The following is a 17,075-nucleotide window of genomic DNA, read 5'->3' on the forward strand; positions in this document are numbered from 1 at the left end:
CTTAACAAACCATCATTCACATATGGTAGCGTGACCGAGTGGTCTAAGGCGCTGGTTTTAGGCACCAGTCATTTCGATGGCGTGGGTTCGAATCCCACCGCTGCCATTTCTTTGCACCTGTCAAATACTCCATGTATAATTTTTTCTCTGTGTCATGCACTTGGAAAATAAAATATTGTACCAGAAGTTTGCCCCGAGTGAGGATCGCACTCACGACCTTGAGATTATGAGACTCACGCGCTGCCTACTGCGCCATCGAAGCTTGATGACCTCATGCAAATTTGCATCCTTGTAACTAAAATATATGTATTTCGACAAATAATGTGCGAATGCAGACAATGCCAATTTGTTTGGATACAAACTTGAGTTGATCAACAACATATGGTATGTGTTTATTTCTTAATCGGGGTCAAATTTGTCTAAACTTTGGTTGCAAACCCTCTACCACATCGTTATTTGCCATCTCTGTTGCATCAGATCACATTAACTTAGCAAAACACTGTTCTCATATGGTCGCGTGGCCGAGTGGTCTAAGGCGCTGGTTTAAGGCAACAGTCATTTCGATGGCGTGGGTTCGAATCCCACCGCTGCCATTTCTTTGCACCTGTCAAAAATTCCATGTATAATTTTTTCTCTGTGTCATGCACTTGGAAAATAAAATATTGTACCAAAAGTTTGCCCCGAGTGAGGATCGAACTCACGACCTTGAGATTGTGAGATTCACGCGCTGCCTACTGCGCCATCGAGGCTTGATGTACTCATGCAAATTTGCATCCTTGTAACTAAAATATATGTATTTCGACAAATAATGTGGGAATGCAGACAATGCCAATTTGTTTGGATACAAACTTGAGTTGATCAACAACATATGGTATGTGTTCATTTCTTAATCGGGGTCAAATTTGTCTAAACTTTGGTTGCAAACCCTCTACCACATCGTTATTTGCCATCTCTGTTGCATCAGATCACATTAACTGAGCAAAACACTGTTCTCATGTGGTAGCGTGACCGAGTGGTCTAAGTCGCTGGTTTAAGGCACCAGTCATTTCGATGGCGTGGGTTCGAATCCCACCGCTGCCATTTCTTTGCACCTGTCAAATCTCCATGTATAATCTTTTCTCTGTGTCATGCAGATGGAAAATAAAATATTGTATCAAAAGTTTGCCCCGAGTGAGGATCGAACTCACTACCTTGAGATTATGAGACTCACGCGCTGCCTACTGCGCCATCGAGGCTTGATGACCTCATGTAAATTTGCATCCTTGCAACTAAAATATATGTATTTCGACAAATAATGTGCGAATGCAGACAATGCCAATTTGTTTGGATACAAACTTGAGTTGATCAACAACATGTGGTATGTGTTTATTTCTTAATTGGGGTCAAATTTGTCTAAACCTTGGTTGCAAATCCTCTACCACATCGTTATTTGCCATCTCTGTTGCATCAGATCACATTAACTTAGCAAAACATTGCTCTCATGTGGTAGCGTGGCCGAGTGGTCTAAGGCGCTGGTTTTAGGCACCAGTCATTTCGATGGCGTGGGTTCGAATCCCACCGCTTCCTTTTCTTTGCACCTGTCAAAAACTCCATGTATAATTTTTTCTCTGTCTCATGCAGACGGAAAATAAAATATTGTACCAAAAGTTTGCCCCGAGTGAGGATCGATCTCACGACCTTGAGATTATGAGACTCACGCGCTGCCTACTGCGCCATCGAGGCTTGATGACCTGATGCAAATTTGCATCCTTGTAACTAAAATATATGTATTTCGACAAATAATGTGGGAATGCAGACAATGCCAATTTGTTTGGATACAAACTTGAGTTGATCAACAGCATGTGGTATGTGTTTATTTCTTAATCGGGGTCAAACTTGTCTAAACCTTGGTTGCAAACCCTCTACCACATCGTTATTTGCCATCTCTGTTGCATCAGATCACATTAACTTAGCAAAACACTGTTCTCATGTGGTAGCGAGGCCGAGTGGTCTAAGGCGCTGGTTTAAGGCACCAGTCATTTCGATGACGTGGGTTCGAATCCCACCGCTGCCATTTCTTTGCCCCTGTCAAAAACTCCATGTTTAATTTTTTTTCTGTGTCATGCAGACGGAAAATAAAATATTGTACCAAAAGTTTGCCCCGAGTGAGGATCGAACTCACGACCTTGAGGTTATGAGACTCACGCGCTGCCTACTGCGCCAACGAGGCTTGATGTACTCATGAAAATTTGCACCCTTGTAACTAAAATATATGTATTTCGACAAATAATGTGGGATGGCAGACAATGCCAATTTGTTTGGATACAAACTTGAATTGATCAACAACATGTGGTATGTGTTTATTTCTTAATCGGGGTCAAATTTGTCTAAACTTTGGTTGCAAACCCTCTACCACATCGTTATTTGCCATCTCTGTTGCATTAGTTCACATTAACTTAGCAAAACACTGTTCTCATGTGGTAGCGTGGCCGAGTGGTCTAAGGCGCTGGTTTAAGGCACCAGTCATTTCGATGGCGTGGGTTCGAATCCCACCGCTGCCATTTCTTTGCACCTGTCAAAAGTCGATGTATAATTTTTTCTCTGTGTCATGCAGACGGAAAATAAAATATTGTACCAAATGTTTGGCCTGAGTAAGGAACGAACTCACGACCTTGAGATTGTGAGACTCACGCGCTGCCTACTGCGCCATCGAGGCTTGATGTACTCATCCTTGTAACTAAAATAACTTATATGTATTTCGACAAATAATGTGGGAATGCAGACAATGCCAATTTGTTTGGATACAAACTTGAGTTGATCAACAACATATGGTATGTGTTTATTTCTTAATCGGGGTCAAATTTGTCTAAACTTTGGTTGCAAACTCTCTACCACATCGTTATTTGCCATCTCTGTTGCATCAGATCACATTAACTTAACAAACCATCATTCACATATGGTAGCGTGACCGAGTGGTCTAAGTCGCTGGTTTAAGGCACCAGTCATTTCGATGGCGTGGGTTCGAATCCCACCGCTGCCATTTCTTTGCACCTGTCAAAACTCCATGTATAATTTTTTCTCTGTGTCATGCAGACGGAAAATAAAATATTGTACCAAATGTTTGGCCTGAGTAAGGAACGAACTCACGACCTTGAGATTGTGAGACTCACGCGCTGCCTACTGCGCCATCGAGGCTTGATGTACTCATCCTTGTAACTAAAATAACTTATATGTATTTCGACAAATAATGTGGGAATGCAGACAATGCCAATTTGTTTGGATACAAACTTGAGTTGATCAACAACATATGGTATGTGTTTATTTCTTAATCGGGGTCAAATTTGTCTAAACTTTGGTTGCAAACTCTCTACCACATCGTTATTTGCCATCTCTGTTGCATCAGATCACATTAACTTAGCAAACCATCATTCTCATGTGGTAGAGTGGCCGAGTGGTCTAAGGCGCTGGTTTTAGGCACCAGTCATTTCGATGGCGTGGGTTCGAATTCCACCGCTGCCGTTTCTTTGCACCTGTCAAATACTCCATGTATAAATTTTCCTCTGTGTCATGCAGTTGGAAAATAAAATTTTGTTCCAAAAGTTTGCCCCGAGTGAGGATCGAACTCACGACCTTGAGATTATGAGACTCACGCGCTGCCTACTGCGCCATCGAAGCTTGATGACCTCATGCAAATTTGCATCCTTGAAACTAAAATATATGTATTTCGACAAATAATGTGCGAATGCAGACAATGCCAATTTGTTTGGATACAAACTTGAGTTGATCAACAACATATGGTATGTGTTTATTTCTTAATCGGGATCAAATTTGTCTAAACTTTGGTTGCAAACACTCTACTACATCGTTATTTGCCATCTCTGTTGCATCAGATCACATTAACTTAACAAACCATCATTCACATATGGTAGCGTGACCGAGTGGTCTAAGTCGCTGGTTTAAAGCACCAGTCATTTCGATGGCGTGGGTTCGAATCCCACCGCTGCCATTTCTTTGCACCTGTCAAAACTCCATGTATAATTTTTTCTCTGTGTCATGCAGACGGAAAATAAAATATTGTACCAAATGTTTGGCCTGAGTAAGGAACGAACTCACGACCTTGAGATTGTGAGACTCACGCGCTGCCTACTGCGCCATCGAGGCTTGATGTACTCATCCTTGTAACTAAAATAACTTATATGTATTTCGACAAATAATGTGGGAATGCAGACAATGCCAATTTGTTTGGATACAAACTTGAGTTGATCAACAACATATGGTATGTGTTTATTTCTTAATCGGGGTCAAATTTGTCTAAACTTTGGTTGCAAACTCTCTACCACATCGTTATTTGCCATCTCTGTTGCATCAGATCACATTAACTTAGCAAACCATCATTCTCATGTGGTAGAGTGGCCGAGTGGTCTAAGGCGCTGGTTTTAGGCACCAGTCATTTCGATGGCGTGGGTTCGAATTCCACCGCTGCCGTTTCTTTGCACCTGTCAAATACTCCATGTATAAATTTTCCTCTGTGTCATGCAGTTGGAAAATAAAATTTTGTTCCAAAAGTTTGCCCCGAGTGAGGATCGAACTCACGACCTTGAGATTATGAGACTCACGCGCTGCCTACTGCGCCATCGAAGCTTGATGACCTCATGCAAATTTGCATCCTTGTAACTAAATATATGTATTTCGACAAATAATGTGCGAATGCAGACAATGCCAATTTGTTTGGATACAAACTTGAGTTGATCAACAACATATGGTATGTGTTTATTTCTTAATCGGGATCAAATTTGTCTAAACTTTGGTTGCAAACTCTCTACTACATCGTTATTTGCCATCTCTGTTGCATCAGATCACATTAACTTAACAAACCATCATTCACATATGGTAGCGTGACCGAGTGGTCTAAGGCGCTGGTTTAAGGCACCAGTCATTTCGATGGCGTGGGTTCGAATCCCACCGCTGCCATTTCTTTGCACCTGTCAAAACTCCATGTATAATATTTTCTCTGTCTCATGCAGACGGAAAATAAAATATTGTATCAAAAGTTTGCCCCCAGTGAGGATCGAACTCACGACCTTGAGATTATGAGACTCACGCGCTGCCTACTGCGCCATCGAAGCTTGAAGACCTCATGCAAATTTGCATCCTTGTAACTAAAATATATGTATTTCGACAAATAATGTGGGAATGCAGACAATGCCAATTTGTTTGGATACAAACTTGAGTTGATCAACAACATATGGTATGTGTTTATTTCTTAATCGGGGTCAAATTTGTCTAAACTTTGGTTGCAAACCCTCTACCACATCGTTATTTGCCATCTCTGTTGCATCAGATCACATTAACTTAGCAAAACACTGTTCTCATGTGGTAGCGTGGCCGAGTGGTCTAAGGCGCTGGTTTAAGGCACCAGTCATTTCGATGGCGTGGGTTCGAATCCCACCGCTGCCATTTCTTTGCACCTGTCAAAAACTCCATGTATAATTTTTTCTCTGTGTCATGCACTTGGAAAATAAAATATTGTACCAAAAGTTTGCCCCGAGTGAGGATCGAACTCACGACCTTGAGATTGTGAGATTCACGCGCTGCCTACTGCGCCATCGAGGCTTGATGTACTCATGCAAATTTGCATCCTTGTAACTAAAATATATGTATTTCGACAAATAATGTGGGAATGCAGACAATGCCAATTTGTTTGGATACAAACTTGAGTTGATCAACAACATATGGTATGTGTTCATTTCTTAATCGGGGTCAAATTTGTCTAAACTTTGGTTGCAAACCCTCTACCACATCGTTATTTGCCATCTCTGTTGCATCAGATCACATTAACTTAGCAAAACACTGTTCTCATGTGGTAGCGTGGCCGAGTGGTCTAAGGCGCTGGTTTAAGGCACCAGTCATTTCGATGGCGTGGGTTCGAATCCCACCGCTGCCATTTCTTTGCACCTGTCAAAACTCCATGTACAATTTTTTCTCTGTGTCATGCAGACGGAAAATAAAATATTGTACCAAATGTTTGGCCTGAGTAAGGAACGAACTCACGACCTTGAGATTGTGAGACTCACGCGCTGCCTACTGCGCCATCGAGGCTTGATGTACTCATCCTTGTAACTAAAATAACTTATATGTATTTCGACAAATAATGTGGGAATGCAGACAATGCCAATTTGTTTGGATACAAACTTGAGTTGATCAACAACATATGGTATGTGTTTATTTCTTAATCGGGGTCAAATTTGTCTAAACTTTGGTTGCAAACCCTCTACCACATCGTTATTTGCCATCTCTGTTGCATCAGATCACATTAACTTAGCAAAACATTGCTCTCATGTGGTAGCGTGGCCGAGTGGTCTAAGGCGCTGGTTTTAGGCACCAGTCATTTCGATGGCGTGGGTTCGAATCCCACCGCTGCCTTTTCTTTGCACCTGTCAAAAACTCCATGTATAATTTTTTCTCTGTCTCATGCAGACGGAAAACAAAATATTGTACCAAAAGTTTGCCCCGAGTGAGGATCGATCTCACGACCTTGAGATTATGAGACTCACGCGCTGCCTACTGCGCCATCGAGGCTTGATGACCTCATGCAAATTTGCATCCTTGTAACTAAAATATATGTATTTCGACAAATAATGTGGGAATGCAGACAATGCCAATTTGTTTGGATACAAACTTGAGTTGATCAACAGCATGTGGTATGTGTTTATTTCTTAATCGGGGTCAAACTTGTCTAAACCTTGGTTGCAAACCCTCTACCACATCGTTATTTGCCATCTCTGTTGCAACAGATCACATTAACTTAGCAAACCATCATTCTCATGTGGTAGCGAGGCCGAGTGGTCTAAGGCGCTGGTTTAAGGCACCAGTCATTTCGATGGCGTGGGTTCGAATCCCACCGCTGCCATTTCTTTGCCCCTGTCAAAAACTCCATGTTTAATTTTTTCTCTGTGTCATGCAGACGGAAAATAAAATATTGTACCAAAAGTTTGCCCCGAGTGAGGATCGAACTCACGACCTTGAGGTTATGAGACTCACGCGCTGCCTACTGCGCCATCGAGGCTTGATGTACTCATGAAAATTTGCACCCTTGTAACTAAAATATATGTATTTCGACAAATAATGTGGGATGGCAGACAATGCCAATTTGTTTGGATACAAACTTGAATTGATCAACAACATGTGGTATGTGTTTATTTCTTAATCGGGGTCAAACTTGTCTAAACCTTGGTTGCAAACCCTCTACCACATCGTTATTTGCCATCTCTGTTGCATTAGTTCACATTAACTTAGCAAAACACTGTTCTCATGTGGTAGCGTGGCCGAGTGGTCTAAGGCGCTGGTTTAAGGCACCAGTCATTTCGATGGCGTGGGTTCGAATCCCACCGCTGCCATTTCTTTGCACCTGTCAAAACTCCATGTATAGTTTTTTTCTCTGTGTCATGCAGACGGAAAATAAAATATTGTACCAAATGTTTGGCCTGAGTAAGGAACGAACTCACGACCTTGAGGTTATGAGACTCACGCGCTGCCTACTGCGCCATCGAGGCTTGATGTACTCATCCTTGTAACTAAAATAACTTATATGTATTTCGACAAATAATGTGGGAATGCAGACAATGCCAATTTGTTTGGATACAAACTTGAGTTGATCAACAACATATGGTATGTGTTTATTTCTTAATCGGGGTCAAATTTGTCTAAACTTTGGTTGCAAACTCTCTACCACATCGTTATTTGCCATCTCTGTTGCATCAGATCACATTAACTTAGCAAACCATCATTCTCATGTGGTAGAGTGGCCGAGTGGTCTAAGGCGCTGGTTTTAGGCACCAGTCATTTCGATGGCGTGGGTTCGAATCCCACCGCTGCCGTTTCTTTGCACCTGTCAAATACTCCATGTATAAATTTTTCTCTGTGTCATGCAGTTGGAAAATAAAATTTTGTTCCAAAAGTTTGCCCCGAGTGAGGATCGAACTCACGACCTTGAGATTATGAGACTCACGCGCTGCCTACTGCGCCATCGAAGCTTGATGACCTCATGCAAATTTGCATCCTTGTAACTAAAATATATGTATTTCGACAAATAATGTGCGCATGCAGACAATGCCAATTTGTTTGGATACAAACTTGAGTTGATCAACAACATATGGTATGTGTTTATTTCTTAATCGGGATCAAATTTGTCTAAACTTTGGTTGCAAACTCTCTACTACATCGTTATTTGCCATCTCTGTTGCATCAGATCACATTAACTTAACAAACCATCATTCACATATGGTAGCGTGACCGAGTGGTCTAAGTCGCTGGTTTAAGGCACCAGTCATTTCGATGGCGTGGGTTCGAATCCCACCGCTGCCATTTCTTTGCACCTGTCAAAACTCCATGTATAATATTTTCTCTGTCTCATGCAGACGGAAAATAAAATATTGTATCAAAGTTTGCCCCGAGTGAGGATCGAACTCACGACCTTGAGATTATGAGACTCACGCGCTGCCTACTGCGCCATCGAAGCTTGATGACCTCATGCAAATTTGCATCCTTGTAACTAAAATATATGTATTTCGACAAATAATGTGGGATGGCAGACAATGCCAATTTGTTTGGATACAAACTTGAGTTGATCAACAACATATGGTATGTGTTTATTTCTTAATCGGGGTCAAATTTGTCTAAACTTTGGTTGCAAACCCTCTACCACATCGTTATTTGCCATCTCTGTTGCATCAGATCACATTAACTTAGCAAAACACTGTTCTCATGTGGTAGCGTGGCCGAGTGGTCTAAGGCGCTGGTTTAAGGCACCAGTCATTTCGATGGCGTGGGTTCGAATCCCACCGCTGCCATTTCTTTGCACCTGTCAAAAACTCCATGTACAATTTTTTCTCTGTGTCATGCACTTGGAAAATAAAATATTGTACCAAATGTTTGGCATGAGTAAGGAACGAACTCACGACCTTGAGATTGTGAGACTCACGCGCTGCCTACTGCGCCATCGAGGCTTGATGTACTCATCCTTGTAACTAAAATAACTTATATGTATTTCGACAAATAATGTGGGAATGCAGACAATGCCAATTTGTTTGGATACAAACTTGAGTTGATCAACAACATATGGTATGTGTTTATTTCTTAATCGGGGTCAAATTTGTCTAAACTTTGGTTGCAAACTCTCTACCACATCGTTATTTGCCATCTCTGTTGCATCAGATCACATTAACTTAGCAAACCATCATTCTCATGTGGTAGCGTGGCCGAGTGGTCTAAGGCGCTGGTTTTAGGCACCAGTCATTTCGATGGCGTGGGTTGGAATCCCACCGCTGCCATTTCTTTGCACCTGTCAAATACTCCATGTATAATTTTTTCTCTGTGTCATGCAGTTGGAAAATAAAATATTGTTCCAAAAGTTTGCCCCGAGTGAGGATCGAACTCACGACCTTGAGATTATGAGAGTCACGCGCTGCCTACTGAGCCATCGAAGCTTGATGACCTCATGCAAATTTGCATCCTTGTAACTAAAATATATGTATTTCGACAAATAATGTGCGAATGCAGACAATGCCAATTTGTTTGGATACAAACTTGAGTTGATCAACAACATATGGTATGTGTTTATTTCTTAATCGGGGTCAAATTTGTCTAAACTTTGGTTGCAAACTCTCTACTACATCGTTATTTGCCATCTCTGTTGCATCAGATCACATTAACTTAAAAACCATCATTCACATATGGTAGCGTGGCCGAGTGGTCTAAGTCGCTGGTATAAGGCACCAGTCATTTCGATGGCGTGGGTTCGAATCCCACCGCTGCCATTTCTTTGCACCTGTCAAAAACTCCATGTATAATTTTTTCTCTGTCTCATGCAGACGGAAAGTAAAATATTGTACCAAAAGTTTGCCCCGAGTGAGGATCGATATCACGATCTTGAGATTATGAGACTCACGCGCTGCCTACTGCGCCATCGAGGCTTGATGTACTCATGAAAATTTGCACCCTTGTAACTAAAATATATGTATTTCGACAAATAATGTGGGATGGCAGACAATGCCAATTTGTTTGGATACAAACTTGAGTTGATCAACAACATGTGGTATGTGTTTATTTCTTAATCGGGGTCAAATTTGTCTAAACTTTGGTTGCAAACCCTCTACCACATCGTTATTTGCCATCTCTGTTGCATCAGATCACATTAACTTAGCAAAACACTGTTCTCATGTGGTAGCGAGGCCGAGTGGTCTAAGGCGCTGGTTTAAGGCACCAGTCATTTCGATGGCGTGGGTTCGAATCCCACCGCTGCCATTTCTTTGCCCCTGTCAAAAACTCCATGTATAATTTTTTCTCTGTGTCATGCAGACGGAAAATAAAATATTGTACCAAAAGTTTGCCCCGAGTGAGGATCGAACTCACGACCTTGAGGTTATGAGACTCACGCGCTGCCTACTGCGCCATCGAGGCTTGATGTACTCATGAAAATTTGCACCCTTGTAACTAAAATATATGTATTTCGACAAATAATGTGGGATGGCAGACAATGCCAATTTGTTTGGATACAAACTTGAGTTGATCAACAACATGTGGTATGTGTTTATTTCTTAATCGGGGTCAAATTTGTCTAAACTTTGGTTGCAAACCCTCTACCACATCGTTATTTGCCATCTCTGTTGCATTAGTTCACATTAACTTAGCAAAACACTGTTCTCATGTGGTAGCGTGGCCGAGTGGTCTAAGGCGCTGGTTTAAGGCACCAGTCATTTCGATGGCGTGGGTTGGAATCCCACCGCTGCCATTTCTTTGCACCTGTCAAAACTCCATGTATAATTTTTTCTCTGTGTCATGCAGACGGAAAATAAAATGTTGTACCAAATGTTTGGCCTGAGTAAGGAACGAACTCACGACCTTGAGATTGTGAGACTCACGCGCTGCCTACTGCGCCATCGAGGCTTGATGTACTCATCCTTGTAACTAAAATAACTTACATGTATTTCGACAAATAATGTGGGAATGCAGACAATGCCAATTTGTTTGGATACAAACTTGAGTTGATCAACAACATATGGTATGTGTTTATTTCTTAATCGGGGTCAAATTTGTCTAAACTTTGGTTGCAAACTCTCTACCACATCGTTATTTGCCATCTCTGTTGCATCAGATCACATTAACTTAGCAAACCATCATTCTCATGTGGTAGCGTGGCCGAGTGGTCTAAGGCGCTGGTTTTAGGCACCAGTCATTTCGATGGCGTGGGTTGGAATCCCACCGCTGCCATTTCTTTGCACCTGTCAAATACTCCATGTACAAATTTTTCTCTGTGTCATGCAGTTGGAAAATAAAATTTTGTTCCAAAAGTTTGCCCCGAGTGAGGATCGAACTCACGACCTTGAGATTATGAGAGTCACGCGCTGCCTACTGAGCCATCGAAGCTTGATGACCTCATGCAAATTTGCATCCTTGTAACTAAAATATATGTATTTCGACAAATAATGTGCGAATGCAGACAATGCCAATTTGTTTGGATACAAACTTGAGTTGATCAACAACATATGGTATGTGTTTATTTCTTAATCGGGGTCAAATTTGTCTAAACTTTGGTTGCAAACTCTCTACTACATCGTTATTTGCCATCTCTGTTGCATCAGATCACATTAACTTAAAAACCATCATTCACATATGGTAGCGTGGCCGAGTGGTCTAAGTCGCTGGTATAAGGCACCAGTCATTTCGATGGCGTGGGTTCGAATCCCACCGCTGCCATTTCTTTGCACCTGTCAAAAACTCCATGTATAATTTTTTCTCTGTCTCATGCAGACGGAAAGTAAAATATTGTACCAAAAGTTTGCCCCGAGTGAGGATCGATATCACGATCTTGAGATTATGAGACTCACGCGCTGCCTACTGCGCCATCGAGGCTTGATGTACTCATGAAAATTTGCACCCTTGTAACTAAAATATATGTATTTCGACAAATAATGTGGGATGGCAGACAATGCCAATTTGTTTGGATACAAACTTGAGTTGATCAACAACATGTGGTATGTGTTTATTTCTTAATCGGGGTCAAATTTGTCTACACTTTGGTTGCAAACCCTCTACCACATCGTTATTTGCCATCTCTGTTGCATCAGATCACATTAACTTAGCAAAACACTGTTCTCATGTGGTAGCGAGGCCGAGTGGTCTAAGGCGCTGGTTTAAGGCACCAGTCATTTCGATGGCGTGGGTTCGAATCCCACCGCTGCCATTTCTTTGCCCCTGTCAAAAACTCCATGTATAATTTTTTCTCTGTGTCATGCAGACGGAAAATAAAATATTGTACCAAAAGTTTGCCCCGAGTGAGGATCGAACTCACGACCTTGAGGTTATGAGACTCACGCGCTGCCTACTGCGCCATCGAGGCTTGATGTACTCATGCAAATTTGCACACTTGTAACTAAAATATATGTATTTCGACAAATAATGTGGGATGGCAGACAATGCCAATTTGTTTGGATACAAACTTGAGTTGATCAACAACATGTGGTATGTGTTTATTTCTTAATCGGGGTCAAATTTGTCTAAACTTTGGTTGCAAACCCTCTACCACATCGTTATTTGCCATCTCTGTTGCATTAGTTCACATTAACTTAGCAAAACACTGTTCTCATGTGGTAGCGTGGCCGAGTGGTCTAAGGCGCTGGTTTAAGGCACCAGTCATTTCGATGGCGTGGGTTGGAATCCCACCGCTGCCATTTCTTTGCACCTGTCAAAACTCCATGTATAATTTTTTCTCTGTGTCATGCAGACGGAAAATAAAATCTTGTACCAAATGTTTGGCCTGAGTAAGGAACGAACTCACGACCTTGAGATTGTGAGACTCACGCGCTGCCTACTGAGCCATCGAAGCTTGATGACCTCATGCAAATTTGCATCCTTGTAACTAAAATATATGTATTTCGACAAATAATGTGCGAATGCAGACAATGCCAATTTGTTTGGATACAAACTTGAGTTGATCAACAACATATGGTATGTGTTTATTTCTTAATCGGGGTCAAATTTGTCTAAACTTTGGTTGCAAACTCTCTACCACATCGTTATTTGCCATCTCTGTTGCATCAGATCACATTAACTTAGCAAACCATCATTCTCATGTGGTAGCGTGGCCGAGTGGTCTAAGGCGCTGGTTTTAGGCACCAGTCATTTCGATGGCGTGGATTGGAATCCCACCGCTGCCATTTCTTTGCACCTGTCAAATACTCCATGTACAAATTTTTCTCTGTGTCATGCAGTTGGAAAATAAAATTTTGTTCCAAAAGTTTGCCCCGAGTGAGGATCGAACTCACGACCTTGAGATTATGAGACTCACGCGCTGCCTACTGAGCCATCGAAGCTTGATGACCTCATGCAAATTTGCATCCTTGTAACTAAAATATATGTATTTCGACAAATAATGTGCGAATGCAGACAATGCCAATTTGTTTGGATACAAACTTGAGTTGATCAACAACATATGGTATGTGTTTATTTCTTAATCGGGATCAAATTTGTCTAAACTTTGGTTGCAAACTCTCTACTACATCGTTATTTGCCATCTCTGTTGCATCAGATCACATTAACTTAACAAACCATCATTCACATATGGTAGCGTGACCGAGTGGTCTAAGTCGCTGGTTTAAGGCACCAGTCATTTCGATGGCGTGGGTTCGAATCCCACCGCTGCCATTTCTTTGCACCTGTCAAAACTCCATGTATAATATTTTCTCTGTCTCATGCAGACGGAAAATAAAATATTGTATCAAAAGTTTGCCCCGAGTGAGGATCGAAGTCACGACCTTGAGATTATGAGACTCAGGCGCTGCCTACTGCGCCATCGAAGCTTGATGACCTCATGCAAATTTGCATCCTTGTAACTAAAATGTATGTGTTTCGACAAATAATGTGCGAATGCAGACAATGCCAATTTGTTTGGATACAAACTTGAGTTGATCAACAACATATGGTATGTGTTTATTTCTTAATCGGGGTCAAATTTGTCTAAACTTTGGTTGCAAACCCTCTACCACATCGTTATTTGCCATCTCTGTTGCATCAGATCACATTAACTTAGCAAAACACTGTTCTCATGTGGTAGCGTGACCGAGTGGTCTAAGGCGCTGGTTTAAGGCACCAGTCATTTCGATGGCGTGGGTTCGAATCCCACCGCTGCCATTTCTTTGCACCTGTCAAAACTCCATGTACAATTTTTTCTCTGTGTCATGCAGACGGAAAATAAAATATTGTACCAAATGTTTGGCCTGAGTAAGGAACGAACTCACGACCTTGAGATTGTGAGACTCACGCGCTGCCTACTGAGCCATCGAGGCTTGATGTACTCATCCTTGTAACTAAAATAACTTATATGTATTTCGACAAATAATGTGGGAATGCAGACAATGCCAATTTGTTTGGATACAAACTTGAGTTGATCAACAACATATGGTATGTGTTTATTTCTTAATCGGGGTCAAATTTGTCTAAACTTTGGTTGCAAACTCTCTACCACATCGTTATTTGCCATCTCTGTTGCATCAGATCACATTAACTTAGCAAACCATCATTCTCATGTGGTAGCGTGGCCGAGTGGTCTAAGGCGCTGGTTTTAGTCACCAGTCATTTCGATGGCGTGGGTTCGAATCCCACCGCTGCCATTTCATTGCACCTGTCAAATACTCCATGTATAATTTTTTCTCTGTGTCATGCAGTTGGAAAATAAAATTTTGTTCCAAAAGTTTGCCCCGAGTGAGGATCGAACTCACGACCATGAGATTATGAGACTCACGCGCTGCCTACTGAGCCATCGAAGCTTGATGACCTCATGCAAATTTGCATCCTTGTAACTAAAATATATGTATTTCGACAATAAATGTGCGAATGCAGACAATACCAATTTGTTTGGATACAAACTTGAGTTGATCAACAATATATGGTATGTGTTTATTTCTTAATCGGGATCAAATTTGTCTAAACTTTGGTTGCAAACTCTCTACTACATCGTTATTTGCCATCTCTGTTGCATCAGATCACATTAACTTAACAAACCATCATTCACATATGGTAGCGTGACCGAGTGGTCTAAGTCGCTGGTTTAAGGCACCAGTCATTTCGATGGCGTGGGTTCGAATCCCACCGCTGCCATTTCTTTGCACCTGTCAAAACTCCATGTATAATATTTTCTCTGTCTCATGCAGACGGAAAATAAAATATTGTATCAAAAGTTTGCCCCGAGTGAGGATCGAACTCACGACCATGAGATTATGAGACTCACGCGCTGCCTACTGAGCCATCGAAGCTTGATGACCTCATGCAAATTTGCACCCTTGTAACTAAAATATATGTATTTCGATAAATAATGTGGGATGGCAGACAATGCCAATTTGTTTGGATACAAACTTGAGTTGATCAACAACATGTGGTATGTGTTTATTTCTTAATCGGGGTCAAATTTGTCTAAACTTTGGTTGCAAACCCTCTACCACATCGTTATTTGCCATCTCTGTTGCATCAGATCACATTAACTTAGCAAAACACTGTTCTCATGTGGTAGCGTGGCCGAGTGGTCTAAGGCGCTGGTTTAAGGCGCCAGTCATTTCGACGGCGTGGGTTCGAATCCCACCGCTGCCATTTCTTTGCACCTGTCAAAAACTCCATGTATAATTTTTTCTCTGTCTCATGCAGTTGGAAAATAAAATTTTGTACCAAAAGTTTGCCCCGAGTGAGGATCGAACTCACGACCTTGAGATTATGAGACTCACGCGCTGCCTACTGCGCCATCGAGGCTTGATGTACTCATGCAAATTTGCATCCTTGTAACTAAAATATATGTATTTCGACAAATAATGTGGGAATGCAGACAATGCCAATTTGTTTGGATACAAACTTGAGTTGATCAACAACATGTGGTATGTGTTTATTTCTTAATCGGGGTCAAATTTGTCTAAACTTTGGTTGCAAACACTCTACCACATCGTTATTTGCCATCTCTGTTGCATTAGTTCACATTAACTTAGCAAAACACTGTTCTCATGTGGTAGCGTGGCCGAGTGGTCTAAGGCGCTGGTTTAAGGCGCCAGTCATTTCGATGGCGTGGGTTCGAATCCCACCGCTTCCATTTCTTTGCACCTGTCAAAACTCCATGTATAATTTTTTCTCTGTGTCATGCAGACGGAAAATAAAATATTGTACCAAATGTTTGGCCTGAGTAAGGAACGAACTCACGACCTTGAGATTGTGAGACTCAAGGTGCGTTTACACTACACGCGACGCGACGCAACGCGGCACGCCGCGCAAGCGATGAACTGTTTACACTATCGGTAACAATTTCGCGTGACTTGCATATTTTTTGCTTATTAATTGTTTATTGTGGTGTCGCACAAGCGCGTTGTCATTAGAAACCAGTTATTCCTCTTTTTCCTGACAAAGCAAGAGACAAACACATATTTTTATCATGGCTAGGCAATTTCCAAACTGCCTAGGAAGTGTTGATGGCAAACACATTGTTCTGCAGGCACCAAATAATTCAGGGTCGATGTTTTATAATTACAAACATTCACACAGCATTGTTTTGCTCGCGGTAGCGGACTCACAATACCGATTTGTATGTGTGGATGTGGGGGCTTTCGGTAAGCAGTCAGATGGCAGTGTATTTGCCAATTCTGCGTTCGGTAAAATGTTAGAAGCGAACGAGTTGGACCTTCCTGGGTGTTCGACACTGCGTGGCAGCAATCAAGTTGCTCCCTATGTCTTCGTTGGTGATGAAGCTTTCGCTTTAAAAACCAATTTTATGAGGCCGTTTCCTGGAAGAAACCTTGAAGAAGGAAAACGAATCTTTAATTACCGTTTGTCTAGAGCTCGACGAACTGTTGAAAATACCTTCGGCATACTATCTGCAAAATGGCGGGTTTTCCGAAGGCCTATACCCCTTTCTCCGTGTAGAGCTGACGCTGTCGTAAAAGCATGCTGTGTTCTACACAATTATTTACGGAACTCCTACTGTGATGACCGTGATTTTGACCGGGAAGACCGACAGGGTCAGATTACTGACGGCAGTTAGCGAGAAGAGGGACAAGGATTTCAAAATA

The 17,075-nt window shown here is 41.8% G+C and overlaps 25 non-coding genes across 25 annotated transcripts; 22 read left to right on the forward strand and 3 right to left on the reverse strand.

The window, feature by feature from the left end:
• Positions 1-24: 24 nt before the first annotated feature.
• Positions 25-106, forward strand: Trnal-uag (transfer RNA leucine (anticodon UAG)). Its single transcript has one exon. It is a non-coding gene; the product is annotated as a tRNA-Leu (tRNA).
• A 405-nt stretch (positions 107-511) lies between these two features.
• On the forward strand, positions 512-593 carry Trnal-aag (transfer RNA leucine (anticodon AAG)). Its single transcript has one exon. It is a non-coding gene; the product is annotated as a tRNA-Leu (tRNA).
• An 83-nt stretch (positions 594-676) lies between these two features.
• On the reverse strand, positions 677-749 carry Trnav-cac (transfer RNA valine (anticodon CAC)). The gene has a single exon. It is a non-coding gene; the product is annotated as a tRNA-Val (tRNA).
• Positions 750-1,484: 735 nt separating this feature from the next.
• Positions 1,485-1,566, forward strand: Trnal-uag (transfer RNA leucine (anticodon UAG)). The gene has a single exon. It is a non-coding gene; the product is annotated as a tRNA-Leu (tRNA).
• Positions 1,567-1,971: 405 nt separating this feature from the next.
• Trnal-aag (transfer RNA leucine (anticodon AAG)) lies at positions 1,972-2,053 on the forward strand. Its single transcript has one exon. It is a non-coding gene; the product is annotated as a tRNA-Leu (tRNA).
• A 405-nt stretch (positions 2,054-2,458) lies between these two features.
• On the forward strand, positions 2,459-2,540 carry Trnal-aag (transfer RNA leucine (anticodon AAG)). The gene has a single exon. It is a non-coding gene; the product is annotated as a tRNA-Leu (tRNA).
• Positions 2,541-4,868: 2,328 nt separating this feature from the next.
• Positions 4,869-4,950, forward strand: Trnal-aag (transfer RNA leucine (anticodon AAG)). Its single transcript has one exon. It is a non-coding gene; the product is annotated as a tRNA-Leu (tRNA).
• A 404-nt stretch (positions 4,951-5,354) lies between these two features.
• On the forward strand, positions 5,355-5,436 carry Trnal-aag (transfer RNA leucine (anticodon AAG)). Its single transcript has one exon. It is a non-coding gene; the product is annotated as a tRNA-Leu (tRNA).
• An 83-nt stretch (positions 5,437-5,519) lies between these two features.
• Positions 5,520-5,592, reverse strand: Trnav-cac (transfer RNA valine (anticodon CAC)). The gene has a single exon. It is a non-coding gene; the product is annotated as a tRNA-Val (tRNA).
• Positions 5,593-5,841: 249 nt separating this feature from the next.
• Positions 5,842-5,923, forward strand: Trnal-aag (transfer RNA leucine (anticodon AAG)). Its single transcript has one exon. It is a non-coding gene; the product is annotated as a tRNA-Leu (tRNA).
• Positions 5,924-6,320: 397 nt separating this feature from the next.
• On the forward strand, positions 6,321-6,402 carry Trnal-uag (transfer RNA leucine (anticodon UAG)). The gene has a single exon. It is a non-coding gene; the product is annotated as a tRNA-Leu (tRNA).
• Positions 6,403-6,807: 405 nt separating this feature from the next.
• Trnal-aag (transfer RNA leucine (anticodon AAG)) lies at positions 6,808-6,889 on the forward strand. The gene has a single exon. It is a non-coding gene; the product is annotated as a tRNA-Leu (tRNA).
• A 405-nt stretch (positions 6,890-7,294) lies between these two features.
• Positions 7,295-7,376, forward strand: Trnal-aag (transfer RNA leucine (anticodon AAG)). Its single transcript has one exon. It is a non-coding gene; the product is annotated as a tRNA-Leu (tRNA).
• A 398-nt stretch (positions 7,377-7,774) lies between these two features.
• Trnal-uag (transfer RNA leucine (anticodon UAG)) lies at positions 7,775-7,856 on the forward strand. The gene has a single exon. It is a non-coding gene; the product is annotated as a tRNA-Leu (tRNA).
• An 890-nt stretch (positions 7,857-8,746) lies between these two features.
• On the forward strand, positions 8,747-8,828 carry Trnal-aag (transfer RNA leucine (anticodon AAG)). The gene has a single exon. It is a non-coding gene; the product is annotated as a tRNA-Leu (tRNA).
• Positions 8,829-9,226: 398 nt separating this feature from the next.
• Positions 9,227-9,308, forward strand: Trnal-uag (transfer RNA leucine (anticodon UAG)). Its single transcript has one exon. It is a non-coding gene; the product is annotated as a tRNA-Leu (tRNA).
• An 891-nt stretch (positions 9,309-10,199) lies between these two features.
• On the forward strand, positions 10,200-10,281 carry Trnal-aag (transfer RNA leucine (anticodon AAG)). Its single transcript has one exon. It is a non-coding gene; the product is annotated as a tRNA-Leu (tRNA).
• Positions 10,282-10,686: 405 nt separating this feature from the next.
• On the forward strand, positions 10,687-10,768 carry Trnal-aag (transfer RNA leucine (anticodon AAG)). The gene has a single exon. It is a non-coding gene; the product is annotated as a tRNA-Leu (tRNA).
• A 397-nt stretch (positions 10,769-11,165) lies between these two features.
• On the forward strand, positions 11,166-11,247 carry Trnal-uag (transfer RNA leucine (anticodon UAG)). The gene has a single exon. It is a non-coding gene; the product is annotated as a tRNA-Leu (tRNA).
• Positions 11,248-12,138: 891 nt separating this feature from the next.
• On the forward strand, positions 12,139-12,220 carry Trnal-aag (transfer RNA leucine (anticodon AAG)). The gene has a single exon. It is a non-coding gene; the product is annotated as a tRNA-Leu (tRNA).
• A 405-nt stretch (positions 12,221-12,625) lies between these two features.
• Positions 12,626-12,707, forward strand: Trnal-aag (transfer RNA leucine (anticodon AAG)). The gene has a single exon. It is a non-coding gene; the product is annotated as a tRNA-Leu (tRNA).
• A 1,377-nt stretch (positions 12,708-14,084) lies between these two features.
• Positions 14,085-14,166, forward strand: Trnal-aag (transfer RNA leucine (anticodon AAG)). The gene has a single exon. It is a non-coding gene; the product is annotated as a tRNA-Leu (tRNA).
• Positions 14,167-15,536: 1,370 nt separating this feature from the next.
• Trnal-aag (transfer RNA leucine (anticodon AAG)) lies at positions 15,537-15,618 on the forward strand. The gene has a single exon. It is a non-coding gene; the product is annotated as a tRNA-Leu (tRNA).
• Positions 15,619-15,701: 83 nt separating this feature from the next.
• Trnam-cau (transfer RNA methionine (anticodon CAU)) lies at positions 15,702-15,774 on the reverse strand. The gene has a single exon. It is a non-coding gene; the product is annotated as a tRNA-Met (tRNA).
• A 249-nt stretch (positions 15,775-16,023) lies between these two features.
• Positions 16,024-16,105, forward strand: Trnal-aag (transfer RNA leucine (anticodon AAG)). The gene has a single exon. It is a non-coding gene; the product is annotated as a tRNA-Leu (tRNA).
• The last annotated feature ends 970 nt before the right edge of the window (positions 16,106-17,075 follow it).

This window comes from Phallusia mammillata, chromosome 4 (genome assembly GCF_965637545.1).
Source record: "Phallusia mammillata chromosome 4, kaPhaMamm4.hap1.1, whole genome shotgun sequence".
NCBI classification, from domain to species: domain Eukaryota; kingdom Metazoa; phylum Chordata; class Ascidiacea; order Phlebobranchia; family Ascidiidae; genus Phallusia; species Phallusia mammillata.